General features: G+C 40.0%; 1 protein-coding gene across 8 annotated transcripts in view; it reads left to right on the forward strand.

Annotated features, from left to right (window-relative positions):
- Positions 1–17,591, forward strand: part of BICRAL (BRD4 interacting chromatin remodeling complex associated protein like) — a 113,815-nt gene extending 96,224 nt beyond the window's left edge. For 7 of the 8 annotated variants that reach the window (XR_004496767.1, XR_004496768.1, XR_004496769.1 and 4 more), the window contains 3 exons: positions 484–578; positions 1,325–1,451; positions 14,544–17,591. The gene's annotated coding sequence lies outside the window, so the exon portion shown is untranslated. The remainder of the gene's footprint in view (positions 1–483; positions 579–1,324; positions 1,452–14,543) is intronic. The other variant, XR_004496775.1, reaches the window with a different exon arrangement.
- The last annotated feature ends 923 nt before the right edge of the window (positions 17,592–18,514 follow it).

Genomic DNA, 18,514 nt, shown 5'->3' on the forward strand with positions numbered 1-18,514 from the left:
AAAACCGTCACTGTGCCTCTAACTGCTGCAAGTAAAGAAAAAGGCTTCTGGGCCAAAGTTTTCTATCCAAGATTTTTGCCCTCTGTAGAGACGAATGAGACTAAAAAAGAAATCCCTGTCTGTAGTTCTTGCCAAATAGGCATAGCTTCAGTGTTTGGAGAGTCCCTCTCGGGAGATCAGGAATGGTTCGATGTAGAGAGATTTACAGAGACTTAAAACTTATAATGAAACTATTATCTTTGTTTTCTCTCCTCTTTCTAAATCATATAAAATCAGGTGGCGTGTTCTCACAGTGGTATTAGTTACTGTCAAGTCAGATATAAAACAAAAAAACCCATTCCTGACTTGGGTAAAAGTTAGAGGTGAGGACAAAAAATGTCAGTTGGGGAAGTGATTTTTGTGTTGTCTCAGTAGTAAGTAAGGTGTTGCTCTTGCACATCATTCTCTATAGGATGATCTGGTGCCAAGTCTCATTAATTTCAGCAGGAGCCTCGTGAGAGCCTGGGGATTCTGCCTTTCAGAGCAATTTATGTGACTGAGGCGAGATGGAGAAAGAGCTTTGTGTGCTGGAGGACAAGGTGGGGAGCTTCTGGCAGGGGGAATGAAGCAGGGAGGGAGTGAGGGGTGGAGCTAGGAAGGTAGTAATGCCATTACAATCAGAAGAGTTTTCTTGAGTTAAAGTCCACCTGAAATACATTCCTTGTTCTGCTTAAAAAAAATACAGCCCTAATAATCCTGGATTGCCAGGGATCAATCCTGCCTCCACTGAGAGCACTGAAGTCTGCTGGTTGGTTTTACAAGCCTGGGGTTTCAGCCCCTGTCAGATCATTCACAGACGTACATTTCTGACTTGCACAAGGTTGCCAGAGCACTGCAGGGTTGGTTTATACCCTCCCTAATTCTCATGCTAAGATGGAAATATTTTGAAACCCAACCCAGGGAAAGTAAAATTCTCAAAGAAAACACAGAAGTCCCTGTTAAATACTCTGGAGCTCATCTAGCATTATAAAATTCTCCAAAGCTGGCTTGATAAACATGGGAGATTGAGGATGCAATGCCCTATCTGTTTTGAGACTTTCCTCCCCTTTAGCCATCAAAAAATTGCTGCTGTGGCTGATGCACTTAGGAGGAAAAACTCAGATTGCCAGACTGAGGCATGCAGAGAAAGAAAGTGAGAATATACTTTGAAATACACATTTTTCCTTTTTGCGATGTATTTTCCTGTAGAGGAAAATTTTTTCTTGGATTTTTTGTTTGGTTTTTATTTTTTTTTTTCTTACTCTATTTAAGACTCTCAATTAAAAAGTTTATTTTCTCACTGTAGGAACTGACCTGTTAACCTCCTCCCCAGACCAGTCCTACCTTCTGTGTCACAGAAATCAGCACAATCCATACCAGACAAAGTTTTGGGAGTCACTGAGATATGTGTTGCTGAAAAACCTGTCTTTATGGTAAGTTTCTCCCTTCCTCTCACCCTCTTTAATAGAAGTTTTGGTGTTGTGGTGAAGCCTGAGCACTTACTAATAATAATTAAAATATAATGTCTACATGTTTGAAAAGACTGAAAACAGGACTATATGTGATTTTTGTGCATTCAGAATTAATACCTAATCTATTTGTGCTGTGTTAATATGAATTTGTTTCAAATAACTTTTTTACATTCAGAAACTTGCTGTTTAAGCTTTTTTCCCCAAGTATTGAAACATTTTTAACCTTTCCTAAATCTTATTCCATGGTCCATATGTATGAGATCTCATTTTGAACACATATTTTTAATTTTTATGATTGGTGTAAAAGAGAAGCATGGAATCCAGGTCACTTGGGTTGAATCCATGGGAAAATGCCCCTAAAAATGAATTTATGATAGATGAGATTGATGCTGAAAAGGCTGACTTAATTTGTTTCATTATGTTTGGAAAAGGCTTGACAGCAGCAACCTGAGGTGGGCACAGCAAAGCCCATTTCTTGGCAATCTTCACTTGTAGCTTTGTTCATGCATCTCTTTAATGATAAATAATGTGCTGATCTTTGGCAGCTCCTGAACAAAATCCTGAATTAATTTTGTTCCCTGGGGAGAGTACAAATCATCAGTGTGATGTTATTCATGGTGTTTATTTCTCAGAAATTTCAGTGGTGCAAAGAAATGGTTCTGAAGCAGAGACTGGTGAAGGGAGGAGCAGGAGAAATAGGATCGTCAGAGTAGGAAAAGAGGCTATTTCCTACCACTGTGTTAAAAAATAAATAAAATGGAAATGGAGGCTTGAAGACTGGGTACTACTTAACCTGTGGAAATCACAGGTCCTTAGCAGGGATTTGTACTTCCACTTACACCACAAGTGTCCAGTGGTTCGTGAGCAATGGTCTGCTGGAGACAAAAGGATGTCACACATTAACTTCTGTTTAGGAACACAACCATCTTAAAGCTTCTGAGACGACAGCGTTTCTCTTCTCTGCCTTTATTGAATCAGATTCCATACAGAGCACATTTTTAAAACTTTAAGGTCAGAATAGCTCTCAAATATCTTATTGTGAGAACTTCTGTCATGAGCAGAAGTATTAACTGCTGCCCCTTCTCATTTGACTAATGAAGGGAATGATTAATGAAGTAAGAGCGCAAGAATTCACACAAAATTTTATTCTATTTGAATTTGAAAATGCTGGGTTACTGAAGTGTTATGAATTTCCATTTGTGGCAGGAAGATAGCTGTTAGAACAGAGCTCCTACTTCAAGCTTACTGCAGGGATTTTCTTTAGTGTTGCTTCTTTTGTTGTAGGGAAATGTAGAGATTCTGAAAATATTTTTCCATTTTAAACCAAGAGCTGTGTTTTCGGGTTAGCCAATGGTGGTGGTGTCTGTGCCTTTCGGAGGTGGTCTTGACAATCTGGATCTATCACAAGAAAAGCCGAGGGTCTGATTAACAAAGATGGGAGTCTACCTTGTTTGTCATCAAAACTGAATCTGGAGAAAATTAAATTTTCCTTTAAAATAATATATTTAAGCCCATTTGTAGATTAGGCCAAATCTGAGAAATAAGGGCAAGAGTACCTGCTGGCACCTTGTGGTGCATCCAGCAGTGATACTGTAAGCTGCTGTTATCTGTGAAAATGGGGGTTCCATATGCAAACGCAGAGAAGCCTATGGATACTTGGGCATGTTTGTGACCGTGCAACAGTACGTGGACTTTGGCCACAGAAATGCTGTCCATAAAGTGCAAACCCATGGCTGTATACATAAGTGCATTCCCTGCTGATTAGCAACCTGCCATAAACCCCTGTTGACACAGCTATTGGTTGTGCGTAATCATGGCGCGCATTTTTTAACCGTCACATTAAGATTCCCAGTTTCTTGTAAAATCAGTCACTGCAGTATTTTCTTTTTTTTTTTTTTTATTAATACCTGTGTGTATGAGGTGTCTGACAGAGTTATTATCCACTTTGGTGATGAAAAACTCCTGCTGAGGTCCAGGGGAACAGGATTGCAGAGACCAGCACGATGTCTGTCTTATAAAGCGCTCATTCTTCTGACTGACCATCTGTGTGTGAAAAAGGACTGCTCTTACGCAGCAGTAGTTTTGTTGAGTTTGGCCTTGATTTCTTTTTTCCAGATTCTGCCTAGCAAAAAGGGAGGGAGAGAAGGGAAAAAGCAAATTTCATTGGGGAATGGAGGAGGTGGGGGTGGAGGGAAGGAGAGCTGAAAGCTTAAAAAATGAGTGACTGGTAGAAGAGTACAGTAAAGTCAGTGAATAATTTTACTGTCCTGGTCTAGCAGCTTGGGAATGTGCCATGTTAAACAATAACATCTTCCAAGTGAGAAAGGCAGAGAAGGAGGGAAAAGTTGGGGTAGGTGAGAGGAGGGGACTGGAGGTTAGAGAGGGATTGGATCCTGGAGTACAGTCACTGCCAGTCCTTGGATCAGCTACTTTTTATTTTTCTTCATTTTTTTTCATTAAATATTTGACACTGAGTCAATGCCCAGGATATAAAAACCTTTACTACTCTGTTACCGATCCTTGACAAATAAAATTACAGATAGGCTGCTGGCTTCAGGTTTTACCCAAATAAAGTAAATCATTATTGCTTCTTTGGGGCCTTATGGACCTCACTTCCCTAAAATCAATGTACTGCACTGAAGGCAATCCAGAGGCAAAGATGTATGGCTGCTATGCGACTTGGCCTGAGTCTCTTAATTTCTCTCCATTCACCCACTGAAAATGCTACCCAGAGGCTTTTGAAGGCTTCACAGATTTATCCATGTTTTCCAAATGCCTAATAAGGTTATCTATTGAGACACCTACTGCTGGTTTGTTCTTAGCCAGGTGCACCTCTGGGATTTCAGCACATAGGTTATCTTGGTCAGCGTGATGATCCACTAGGAAAAATTAATGTTGCTAAGTGCTTTGGGAAGCTTTGAGCAAACCCTGCAGACAATTTCTTGCTCTATTTAAGGCTGTTTTCTATACCTGGTTAGCAACACTGCTGTGCTGCAGGAGTGTTGGTTTCAGGTTTGCCATGGAGGACAGAGGGGGCTTTCACGGCATGATGACCCAGAACAAAGGGGCTGTCAGTTCACTGCTGGAAAAAACTTATCCTGAAAGAGATGGTGCGTGAGGCTTGGGCAGTGGCCACCCTCAGCCTGGGCTTGGGCTTGCACTGAATGCAATTTTTGTGGTGTCTTGCTGACATCTGGTTGGGAGGAAACTGATGTTGTGACTGAGTGGGGCCCTTCGTTCTTAGTTTAATTAAGAGTTGAGCTCCAGCAGGTCAGATGCACCATCTGGTGAGAAGATGTCCCTGGCTATTCATGTGTGGTGGGCCCCTCCTCTTCCCCAGCATCAGCACACCACCACAGCCACTCCCACCTGCTGCCACAGCCACAGTGGATTTCATGCTTAAACCTGCTGCCTTTCATCTGTGGCTGCACAGACCCTGTGAGACAAATTTCTCTGGAGTGGTCCAGCAAACAGGAGCTTCAGCTGCCTGGTTGACTGGGAGGTTTTTTCAGGAGGGTGTGAAATTTTAGCAGCCTCAAGGTTTGTTGTGCAGGAGGAGAGACAGGACCTAAAAACCTGAGAACATTTCTGGGATATTAAGTACTTTCTGGCATTTGAGCAATGTTGGTAGGAGGCAAGGCTGAGATAAACACTGAACTGGTCTGAAAAACCCCCTCCCAAACCAGTCCCAAACAAAAGTAAACAACCAAGGAAAACAAAATATATATGGGAAGCTGAATTTCCTATAACAGATCCCTTTTTTTGAAGAGCTAATTTATCATAGCATTGATGGACTCCAGCAAGAGGTAAGAAGGAGAAAAGTATTGCTCTTATAACTCATAACTCATGTCAGTTAAGAGATATATCACACTTCCATGGGGATGGATGTGGAAAGCCTCCAAGAAATGGGTGAAATCAATGTAGAAAACACTTCCCCAATTATCTAGAACATCACAATGATTCAATAGAAGGAATGGTAACTACAGGAGTAGAAGGTACTGACAAAATCTGTTCCATGTTATTAAAATTATTCCTGATCTAAAAACAGAGATAAGCAGTAAAATGAAAAGATTTGACATAATGACACAAAACTATTCAGGAAAACCTAAACTCAAATCAGCCCTGGAGAACTGTAGATACTTACTATTAGAACGGTGAATGTCTGAATCTCTTTTCTCAGGTTATTTTCTAACCTTAATAAATTAAGAGTGGTGAAACTAGCATAAACTATATATATGCCATGACTAGCAGGAAATAGCTACTACCACCTGAGGGGAAACACTTCAGGGGTCTGTTTCTGAGAATGCCACCTCAAAATGATGCCAGAGTCATCTAGAATGCTAGGGTTTGGTAGAAGGGGAATGGAAATCAAAGCACAGAGCAAGAGCATCCTGCCACAAACCATTCACACCTGATCTTCCATGTGACACTGTGAATTTTTAATTTAAAAATTCTAAGGATTTTGAGAAAAAAGCAAAGCAATGAATCATAAGGATGGTATGGAATGACTTCTATATGAAAAAGGGCTTGATGGATTTCCTAGGCTGGAGAAGAATGAGTGGGGGGGAAGGATGATAGTTATTTTTAAATGCCATAAGAGTGAATGAAGGATAGAGAAAGTAAATAAGGAACTATTTCTATATTCATTGTTTCTCACTAAACAAGGACTATAAACAAGCAAAATGAAGTGCAATGAAGTTGTGGACCTCATTGCTACATCTCATCCTGGACAAAAGCATCAGCAGGGATCAGGCAAATTATAGGAGGATGGGTTTGTGAGTACCTACTAAGCATGATGGTGCAGGTGCCAGCTCTCAGTTCAGGAAATCTCTAAGCTGGTACCTTCCTGGGTGCTGGATAGGAACAGCAGGGAAAGAATTACTCTGTAAATACCCCTTTTTCTTATGGGTGTTTTTAGATGGAACTCTGTAGGCCTTTGATTGGCTCAGGCGGTAGTGCTAAATTATGAGATACGGTTTTTCCCCACGAGGTAGGATAAGAAATTGCTTCTTGTTGACCTGGTACAAGTGATGCAGCACGTCACTGAGTGAATGGGGAGGGTGTTGTGTGAGGAGGAAGGCTCTGCACAGCCTGCCAGGGGAACCAGGTGCCAATGTTCCTCTCTCGCTGTACAAGTGGAGAGGATGATGGAAAATACTACAAAGCAATGTGCTTTTTGCTTGATACAGATCATCTGTCTCAAATGATTCAAACTACATTTTTACACCAGAGAAAATGACTGGCCACAGTTAATTTGGGAGGTGGAAGTCTGCTCTGGGAAAGTGAACAACGGCTGATCAGAGGGTCATGTTCTTGCTGATAGTGTGGCTGCTGATGCTTTTTCCATATCAGTGTCAAAGAGGGAAACCAGCAGCTCATGTACCAGTGGGAGGGATATCTGTTACCAATGTCAGTACTTTGTAAACTACTTCACTATACTCCTTGTCCATTGTCTCTTCTCTTCACTGCTTAGTCTTTGCTTTAATAAATATTTTAGACAGTGTGATAGTCTCTGAAAAACCTAAATGTGCTGTGTAAATGTATTATAAACATCTGAAAGATCAGAGTGTCTCTTTACCACTTGTTCCAGGTTTCATTCACAAAAACCTGATGGTAAAAATGAATAGAATAGACTGAGAAATCAGGTGAAAAAGTAAATATGCTCTGATTTAGCCATAAAAGCTGATACTAAAAAAAAAAAATAAAAAAAATAAAAAAAAAATCAAGACACTTGATAGATCTATGTGAGTAGACGATGACTTTCAGAGTGTAACTTAAATGAGTTTTGATGAGATTCTGCAATATTTGGTTCATGTTGTGGGGTTTTTTTTTCCATTTCTGATTTTTGTCCAAAACTGGAAGTGCAGGAAATCCCTCAAGAAAGGCAGTTCTGGAGATTTCCAGCTTATTTCGGGGCTCTAGAGAGTCAGATAGTTTGGGTAAACCTGTGAACTTTTGGATGTTTATCTGAACTGAACCTGAACTCTAAATCTTCTAAGGTTCACCCAGCTAAGTCAGAGGGAGGAAAGCCTATAATGATAATTTTAATGTTATTTTCTCATTCAGCCATGCATATGACCCTTCTCAGCCTCCTGAGAATTTCTTTGTGCTGCATGGAATAACGAGAAAGCTAAATAGTGTGTATCACATATGCACAATTAAACATTGTATGCACCATTACGATTTCAGCTGCTATACATCCCAGTTGCTGGTTGCTGTCTTTGTAGGAGGATTTAGCTAGAAAACAGATGACTGTTTCCAGCCTGGCATCATCTTTAGTGATATCTTCCATGTCACGTGAAGATAACTTAAGAAAAAGCACTAGAAACAAAATTACTGAACTATAATTAGCAAAGCCATAAAAAGAAAATAAAAACTCAAAAAAAACTACATAGGTTAATGTGTAGTGTTCATTCTGTCAAATTTCAAGAAGTGACTATAGTAATATTTTCCTTGTCTGACTGTATAATCACAGCATCTGAGTTCTTGATGTTTATCTATGGAGACCTCTGGGAAACAGAGGAGCACTTTAAAATCTCTGTTCTACAGAAAAGAATTTTCTGTAATTGCAAAGATAATATCATACCTTTCCTGATGTCAAAGGCAAGGCATTAGCTGATATTTCTTGCTGCAGGCTTTTCCTAGTAGAAGTTTATGTAGGAAACCCACAGAAGAGTGAGGAATGGAGTCAGGATTTTCCTCCACTTTGTCAAACTATCCACACATATCCCATCATCCTCAACAATTATCACTGGGTCAGATTTGTACTCTTGTGTTACATGCCCAGTCTGAAAGACACAGAAGTGCTGCCCTGGTCTAGCACTCCTGTCTTCTGTGACTGTGAGACTGCACCAGGAATAACTCTGCTCTTGCACACATTGACACACAGGTGTGGTGAAAACAGAGTGTGAATTGTATTACAGTGTCCTTCCAGATGCAAGAGAATGAATTGCTAGAAAAGTGCATAACTAAATTTAATTTGAGGGGCTGGCACACAAGCGCTCTGGTCGGAAGTCTGGAGAGACAGTTTGCTCTATGCTAAAGCTTGCTTCCCACAATGCCTTCCCCAGTCAGGCTTCTCATATTTGTGAAATCACTGTGACTTTCTTACCACATCAGCAATCATTTATGGCTCTGGAGCTGCCTGTCACTGCAGGGGAAATTCAGAAGAGCTCATTTTATTTTTCAAGGGAGTTTGGAAACCGTCAGTGCTGTGTTTGAGCTCCTGCGTTGTCCACAGGACTTGGCGTTCAGCAGGGCTATGCTGCTCTCATCAGCTTCTCTCCGTGGAGCAGCTGCATGTAGAGACATTTTCAAAACTTCAAGGATTGCTGTTAGATCCTTCAGGCACAGGAAGTGTCTCTTGCTAAGTTCAGACGTGTTCACAGATTTTTGACAGGAGTCTCAAGCAAATTGCAGTTACTTTCTGCTTTTGTACAGAAACTATCCGGGATTCAGTAATTTTATGGGATTTTCAGATTTTTGAAATTTGGCTAGCTTTCCATTTTTCTCTGAGTATTCAGGCATGAAATTCATAGATATAAAAGCTGTACTTAAGGTCTGTAGTGAATGGAGTCTTCCAGCCTGGGATACCTTGCTTGACATTGCACTCAGTCTTTCTAAACTATTGGTGGTGTCTTGGAGAGTATTCTTGAAAAAAAGCCAGTCTAAACCTCATTCAGCTTCTAGGAACATCCTATTGGATTTTTTTTTTCTCCAATTGAAGCCAATGAAGTGGAACACTAAGTGAGAGAAATGTATTAATGAACAAATCCTCTGTAGGTAATGGCTTAGAAATGTCCATGCCAGCAGGATTCAGGAATACCTCCTAGATGTATTTAACCCCAAATGTGCAACTGTGTTTTTACAGCAGATCAAAGAAAATGAGCTTCTATACACAAGGTCTGAGGAGACCTGAACCAGGGGAATTATACTTACTTGAAAGGTATAGCACAGTGAATTTTTTATGATCAAAGACTGCTTTGGGGTTTTTCCCACAGATCCCACAACTCATAGTCTTAGCTCATGCTGTAGGTATAGAATTGATTCAAATGTTCACTCTGAAACCTTTCTGGTTTATCTGAATGTGTATTGTTCCTCTACTTTCGTCTTACTGTTGATATTTATTTTGACATCTAAAAAATGGTTATGACTTTCTTTTGAAACCAGAACATTGCTTGCAAGTTTACAAATTTGAATCCTTGCAAAAATTAGTTAGATGTGAGTCTTGCAATGTAGTATAATTTTTCATAATAAAACTACTATGAAAGTGTTTAAAAGGGAAGTCCAACTGAAAGCAGGCTGCCAGCATCAGTAAGATTCTAGTGTTGATGCAGATTTCTCTCAGAGGGAGAGAAAAACCAGGCAATAAAATGGTATTATCACTGGAAATGAAAACATTCAAAGGAGTGAAGCATAAGAATAATCAGTCTCTTTCACATGCCCTCAAAAGACATCTTTCAGCTGGGCCTTCAGAGAAGGAGACATTTCCAGTAGAGGTACAATTAGGAGAAATAATTGGGTTGGTTGAACTCTGAGTGAATTGACCCTGAGCCTCATTGTGACTTAGGTCTGATACTCTCTCTGGAGAACAGATTCTTCCCTGAGTCCCAGTGTCATAGGCTGAAGCACTGGCTCTAAATAATGCAAACAAGTGAGGCAGATAGGATCCTGATCTGAATGGGGATCTGTGCAGCATGGTTTGGATCCCCTTCATCCCCAGGGCTGTGACATTTGATTTCTTTTGTTGAACTTATTTGTGAGTTGTACAATTCTGTCAGCTCACAGCCCAGTTCCTTCTCTCCTGATGAAATTTGAGTACGGTGCTTAATGTCTTGTGTTTTGTTGTGCCATGAGTTGCTATGGAAATGAGCTTGAGGTTGCAAGTCTAATGAAGTATCCTATATTGTGGAACAAAGAAGAGCAGGAAGTGGTGACACTGTGGGCAAGAAGCCTGATGTGCAAGTCTCTTGTCTGAGATCAGTATAGGTCAGCCTGGCAGTCTTGGTGCTGCCTATCTTTGTCTTTCAGCACATCAGGGAACCTTACTAGGACTTCCTCTGATTAGGAGTCATTCATTACATAAATGTGGATTTCAGAGACTCATTTCCTATATGCTTTTTAAAATAATGACTGTGAAATTCTTGTTGCTTGCCTGCTTAATTTTTTTAATTGCTGAAAAAGGAAGAAAATAAAACCAAAAATATGCATGGGGCAAAAATTCAAGAATGGCTGAGAAAAATGCCAGCGCTCTCCATTTTGGTCCAGGATGCAGTGCTCCATAGTGGATGTGCTGAGATGATGTGTAAAATCAGAGCACTGTTAGAGTAATGCTTTAATTATTACACTGTCAAAACAGCAGTTAATCTGCAGTGGAGGGACTTCCCAGGGCAGGGGTTGTGTCTTGACCTTTGTGGTTTATAGTCAGTGGTCCTCACTTCCTTCATCTCTAATTGGCTTCAAAATTATACAGAATCATGCAGACTGAAAGAAATACAGAGTTATTAGGTGGGGTGGTGCAATCTCTGAACAGCTACCATTATTGCTTCCTTGTCAGTGATACTTCCAAGTGTGTAGGAAGCTGAATTCTTGTACAAGTATTCCCCATAATTTGTATCTTAATTTTTATGAAGTAAAATCACTTCCTTTCCCGGGGTGGGCTTTTTTCTCTTTGGGCATGTGGGCAGGCTGGAAAACTACATGGATAATGCTGTTGCTCAGTGCTGTCCTTTTCCAGAACTGTGGTGTGTGCAGGATTGTGCTGGGAATTTCCACCCTTGTGCTTGAGCCCTGACTAGGATTTATAGGAGAAGGATGGAAGTCTTGACATTTGGAACGCAGCAATGCCTAGTGCTTATTTCCCAGTAGAACTTTCAACTTAAAAGATTTAGATGCTTTTCTTTATTAAATGGAGCGAATACTTCAGTGTTTTCAGCTCAAAGCCCATCAGCATATCTCCACGTTTTGTCAAGGGGCCCAGCTGCCAATTCTCAGTGGAAGTGCTGTTAGCAGTGGTGGTAATCCAGCATGGTGGTCTGAGAGAAGGATAGGAGCCAGAAATTTGTGCTCAGGCTCCAGTTTTCTCTCTTGTTATTTGGCTACAATCACCAAAACCAGAGCTTTGGAAAAAAGTGTCTGGTTTGTGATAAACTAGATGGTCACCCCAGAGTTAGGACCTGCCTCCCTTGCTTTTGAAAATGTTATCCCACACCTTTATACCTCTGTTTCTTCATCCATCAGCTCTCAATTATGCTGTATTTGTTAAAACAGACTGGGCTGCTTACAGTACAGTGGTTAAATCTAAATAAATAAATGTGCAGATGGTAAACTAGGTTGTTAATTTTGGTCTGTAATTGCAAACTGAGACTAGAGTAGGAAAAATCATGCAAAACAGGAGTATGTGTTTGAGACTTTAATGTGTGCCTTTAAATTTCCATTTCTGTGTATCTCCTTTCTCTCTTATGTGCACATGTCCCCCAGGCCTCATACTCTGGCATCCAGCTCATCCCTGCTGTCACCACAGTGGCATTTGGCAGTCCCTGAGGTAGGAGAGGGAGCTGAAAGTGTGCTGTACGATGTCCTGCAGCTCTGCCCTGATGCAAAACACATTTCCCACCTCTAGGATGCTTTCTTGTGTCTCTCCTTTCTGAGTGTTCCCTCTTCCCTTACTCCCACAGGACAGCACTCCCTATCCTTCAAGCAAAGTTTTATATTCAGATTACTAATTTTAACCTGATTATTGTTTGCAAAACCAATAATTGGAAGAAGTCAGTCATTGCTTAACAGCTTTAGTGGTAAATCAGTTCCAGCAGCTCGCTGGGCTGCTGCTAGCATGAATCCACGTGCTTCTCAGCTAGACGCTCTCGTCTCTCTCTCCTCCCCTCTCTCTCTCTGGGATCCTTTGCTGGGTCCATATGGGGCTGGGGATGTAAGCACTTCAGAGGAGTGTTTCAATATATGGTTATGATTCTAATTTTTGGCATCAGCTTTTTATTACAAGTTGTTGACTGGCTGGAGGCGTGAGAGAGTGGGAGCAGGGAGGGTTCTCGACCATGTGTGAAGCGAGGAGACAGCAGTAGCAGAAATAGTACAATAACTCTTTGGAGCATGAAAATGGGGTCTGGAGCAATCCCCTTGGCCCCTAATCTCTTGCTAGCTCTGGGGTTTATAGCATGGACCGTGACAGTTTTGCTGCAAGGAAGGGTCAGAATTTCAACCACAATAAAAGTTGTAGCTCAAGTTAGTAGCATGTAAAGTATTTTGGTCTGGCATAAAAAAAAGGTACTTAAATCATGAAATCCAAACCTCTGTTTTAAAATAATACCTATCCTATGTAGTGGTGTTCATTTATGGTATTGTTTTGAGTTGGATTTTCTTGTGGGCCTAAAAATGTAATAAAAATGTATGCAGATGTATTTCTGTGATAATACAAAACAAAAAAAAAGCTCCTGAAATGCAGAAATTTGGTTTGTATTTTATGTTATGCAAAAGTTGATACTTTATAAAATAATCAGTAAATGCAACCATATTTCCAAACCAAACCAGTAATAATTGTAAGAGATTTTACAAAATTATTAGTAAATGGCAAGATGCAGAGTAATCTCCTCTGATTAACCATTACAGAACCTGCAGATCAAAAGCTGAAACTAAGGTCAGAAAGGAATGAAAATACATCAGAGAGACAGAATGCTCAGGCTCTGTGGTGGAGTGATCTTGTGTAGCTGCCTTACAACAACAGACATCATTTGTGTGCAGTACCACACACAGCTCTCCCTAACAATGCACTCATGTGCCATGGCCGATGGGAAAACCAGAATAACAGAGATTCCCTAGGGCACAAGGGGAGCAAAAGTATTGGACTGACAGCATGGAACCAGGTCTGATACAGCTGAAACTCTTAACTCTTGTCCAACATGAGTCCTGCTGAACATAACCTGGTCATTTTGAGATTAAGAGGTTCCCTGCATACCATGTTTCCCTGTTACTCTGCATTATGCTGGCCTTATAAAATATAATAATAATAGTAATAGTAATAATAATAATAATAGTAACCCAAGCAGCCTTTTTGAGCACCTGAGGGCTGGATTTGTTGGGTTGTATCATGCTGAAGCAGCAGGATGAAAGCTCCCAGGGGACCAGAGGATTCCAGCTAGGTGCAGGTACTATGCTTTTATGTCTTACTCCCAGGTGCTTTTACCTCCTCACAAACTACATGGGCAGCTCAGGTACCTAAAGAGGGTTAGAGATGCCACTTAAGAGTCAGCAGCAACGTGGAGCCTGTGATCTCATGTACAATGCTTGCTTGTAAGAGAAAGTTTTGTGGTTGGTCTGTTAAATTTTGGATGAGTTTTGGGCCTTACTGAAAGTAGTTAGGGAACAAATGAGTCTGCAGAGTCCTTCTGAAGAAGAAAAGGATTAGAATATTCCATGGAGACATATTAAAGTCAATCCAAAGTGAACTGATGACTCAAGCAAGTTACCCCAGATAATTTGTTTTGTGCAACAGGATGGTGTATGAAATATGAAAATGTGTACATGACCTTCTTTTAAACTGCTGTGATTTATTCCTGTCAGAACCACGAGGGAATCAAAATGAGTTTATGAAGAAATCAATGTTATGGGGGATTGCAAAATGATGCTGGTTCTGACGAATCCTTTCTGAAATCCTTTAACCACAAGAAATCTGCTTCTTTACTCAGATGTTGTAGAGTGGATAAGTCATCCACTCTGATTCCAAAAAGCATTTAGGTCTCTAAATGAGAGTGGTGATGTTTGCCTTTTTTTATTGTTCTGTTCAATCTTCTGCATGCACTTAAGTTTCGTTGTCATAATGCCTTTTAATTGACGAGAAATCTGAATGATGCTGGTGGTTTTTTTTTTTTGGCTGCATAAAACAACCCAAATCCCCTTTTTCAGATTTTTCAGCAACCTTTATTTTCCTTACTTTGCTAAACCTGCTTTAGTTTTAAAGTTACTATATTTTTTCATATTTATAATTTGATGTATGCTTTTCCCATTTTCCCATCCTTCTGAACGTCTACCTTCATTCTGCAGCTGCTCTCTTCAGGTGATAGTTCTGAAGCGTGCAGAAGAATAGGAGGGAGAAAAAGAAACTTTTGTTTTCTTTGAAGAAAAGAAAATTGAGCTGAAAAATGGCACAGCACAGCCTTCAAATCATAATACCCCTATTTGTGTTTGGGAAGGTACCACAGAATCCTGATTTTTGTTGCCTATCAGTGTTTTCTATAGGAGTAAATCTATTTGATGCTTTAAACTAGGTTTTTATGCTCCTTTTCTGATTTCTGATGCTAACTGAAAGCCTTTGCTAATGAAACCATCTCTGCTAGCAGGTTTCCCTTCTTTCCAGAAAAGGAGGAAGATGAGACTGCTTTCCCTGAAGGCCATGCTGCCTGGAATAGGCAGAATTTCCTCTGCTTCTTCTTCTGGTAGAAAATAGTTAAGAATATGCATGACAAGCCTGTGTCCCATATGGACTACATTAATTTTGCGTGTGTCTCATCTTGAGTTAAGTCTGGCCTTACTTACCTTTATCTTTTTCTCAAAAAAAACCCCTGAAACCCCAACAAAAACTTGAGCAAACATGAAAAACCACAAAACCCAACCAACCAAGCAAGATTAGAAAAACTTTATGATCAGACAAGATTAGTTTTTAAAATAATTTTCAATATTTTGATAAAAAATCATATCCTGTAATGTTTATTTTATTATTATTGCCATGTGTTGTTGCTAGTGTCATTGTTTTCAAACAAATCTGTGAGTTTGTTTAGGTTTTATTTTCAGAAGCATCTTTTGCCTTGTCACCATAATTTGAAATGGATTTTTTTTTTAATTAGAGGATTTATTTAAATTAGAGGATTAATTTGACAGGTTGCACTTTGTGTCCCTCTCTTCTCCCACATTCTGCTTGTGTGAGCAGAGCAGTTGGTACTGAGGACGTGATGTCTGCAGAAGCTCACATATCAGTCTTGAACTGTTTCCAATCTGGGCCTCATCCTCATAACTCGTCACAGTGCAGTAGATGCTCCACTGGAGTTTATTTTGTGACCCAGTTTGTGAGCCCCGAGGCTGTTTGAAGTGCAAACCAAAGGATAGTAAGTGGGATGATGGTGGCATTTGCTTCCAAAGCTTGCTTCTGATTTGAAACAGAAAATTAGTGGAGCCAAACTTGATTTCTTATGCTCAGTGATATCTGAAACATTGGCCTCTATGTGAATAGCCCTTGCATGATTAAATCTTCAGAAATGCAGCTGTGGTCTCATACAAACTTGAGGAATTTTTGACCTTTACTCAGCTAAATAAAAAAACCTCAAAATTAAAACCCAACAAGTACTTTAAGGACTCATGTGCAAAGAACATTAAAACTGTCTGAATGGTTGTCCACCCCATGTTTCAGATCACATACAGGTCACCTGGAGCAAATACCTTGCATTTTCATCAGTTCAAAATATGGGCTTTTTCCCCCATATTCAGCAGCCTTCAGCAGTAATTTTTCAAAGCCCCTACAGTTATCTACAGTGTCTGCTACTCTTTTTACCTGGCCTGGACTCTTTTCCACTTATATTACACCTGCACTTCTACATGCACTCTACTTTTCCCCTGTTTTGCCTTATTACGTGTAAAATATGTACTCATCTTCTGAGATTAAAACACAATTGATACAAGGTGATGTGTCCATCCACCCCAGCCCAACTCAGATTTGGGAGCATAATGTGTCCTATTAAATTCAGGATTATCTTCATCTATCTATACAACCCTGGTCTAAGTAGAGCTACAAGGAATGCAGTTCTATATTAGCCATATTTTTCTACATCTGTATGTTTATAAGAAAACTACAGTCTCATGTGCTTGATGTTTCTAAGTGTGTTGAATATACACAACAAACAACCATTAACGAGTTTTAAAACTCTGATACTTATTCAGTCCACTCAGTGCTCTTGAATGTGAGCCAACATTAATTCAAGCTCAGTTGATCCTAATAAGTAACTAAGACCCCATTTCATAAACATGCAATTCTAGCTTGTTATTTCTGGCACTGCCATTAAGCAAAAGTCTCTACCGTCAGAATGACAGAATTAAGGGATTAGGGATAAACTGAAAATTGTGAATATTTCACAATTTCTTCCCTCCTCCCCACCAAAGGCAACTCTAGAGGGGCTCAATAACTGCTCTCAGTTATGCACCTTTTCTTCTGGAAGTTATGCACAGGCATGTGACCTGCCAGTGCAATGAGATTTGCTTACATGAGTGGAGTCTGTAGGACCAAATGTAATATCTGATACTTTCTTTTCGTCATAGGTTCACTAGAACAAAGCACCAATGCCTGCACTATAAAGTACTACTTAGAGTTATCCATCCTGAAGCAGAATTGAAAGCATCTTGGTCCCAACAATATGTATGTCTTTTCAAAAGAAATCTATGACATTTTGAAAGAAAACTATGACATTTTTTTACTAAGATGCAATCAGGGACACAACTTACCCTGGCCCTTTAGGTAATGTAGAACACGTGCTATACTTGTTCCTGAAACAGATTTTCTCTTCAACTTTCCTGATTTTGCAGAAAGATATTTTATAGAGATCCTGCCAAATATGAGAAGCTTTGCAGCAAATTTGCAGGAGATGCATTTTGCTACATAAAATCCAGTAAAGTAGAAGTTCACATTAAAGCAACATAGACTGCACAACAATTGTGTTTCTCAACACAGACATTTCTTACTCAACCTTTATCTCTGCCATGCCACTGGATTTCAAGCAGCTGTTGAAGTTCCAGAGCTGTATTTCTAAGACATGGGGCTCAGAACCATCCTTTCATGTGCTTGTCCAGTGCCCAGTCACTCTCTGGGCTTATAGGCTCTATGGTGATGTGGAAGAGAGTAAGAAGTAAGGAAACACTTCTCCTCTCTCCTACAGTGAGAATTACTTGTATTCATGAAGTCTGTGTTACTAATACATTCTTTTGCTCAAAGACTGAGCTTTCTTGCTGATGCTAAAATGTTTGTATAATGCTGCTGTATTATTGCACTGTTGTACCAAAACAATAATAAAAATATTTAGTTAAATTAAAAACTGGGATATTAATGGGCTTATAGACTTGCTGTCTTTATTCAGTGCCCATGAATGGCTGTGCTGTTGGCAGCACTCATTAATATTTCTCAAGTGGTTGCTGATGTCGTTATTATTATGACATTATGGGCTTTCTTTTTCTTCATGCAAATATTATTTCTAACAAAGCTTGTGGGGAAAATGCTGTGCACACAGCTGTGTGAGGAACAAATTCAGAAAGGGCCAGATCAGTTTGTAAGAGAAATCAGGTGTGTTGCCATTGAGTTTTGGGTCAGTAGCAGGGCACCAAGTGACTTGGCTTTCTTGAAAAACAGAGTGAGGCTTTTAATTTCCGAGCAGAATGGGGGAATGCATGCAACCCACAGAGACTGGAGTCTCTCCAGGCCTATCTAACATAATGAGAGAATTCTTTGTGAAATGCATGAAATGATGACATTTTGGTGGTGAGTGAAATGCTTGATTACTTTTTCCATAACCTAAAATAATTGGAATGTTCTTATGCAATCCCATTCCTGGTGAGGACTAGGAATGTGTAACCTCACCATATATATTCCCGAGAGACATCTCTGGGGCAGAGTGTGGTGATATGGAAAAATGCATTAGAAAGTGCTTTTTAAGCCCCAAGGGAAAGTTATAGGCATATTCATCTGAGAAAATATCCAGAAGACAAATTCAGAGTCATGGTCACAAGTCTGCAGAGAGAAAAGTTGATCTGGGCAAGGTTTGTTGAGCTCCTTGGTGGCCACTGAGATGAAGATGAGTGCCTGACTTAGTCTGGCTTGTCCGTGTAGCTGTTTTGTAGAAGGAGAGAAGGGATACAATGCCTGCTGGCACCTGGGGACAGGGTGTGTTGTGGTTTAAAACTAATAACTAAGAAAATTACTTATTTCTTGCTGTGAGATATGGATTAGAATAAGGGCAAAACAGGCATAAAACTTAAAA

The sequence above is a fragment of the Parus major genome, chromosome 3 (assembly GCF_001522545.3).
Source record: "Parus major isolate Abel chromosome 3, Parus_major1.1, whole genome shotgun sequence".
Taxonomy (NCBI): Eukaryota; Metazoa; Chordata; class Aves; order Passeriformes; family Paridae; genus Parus; species Parus major.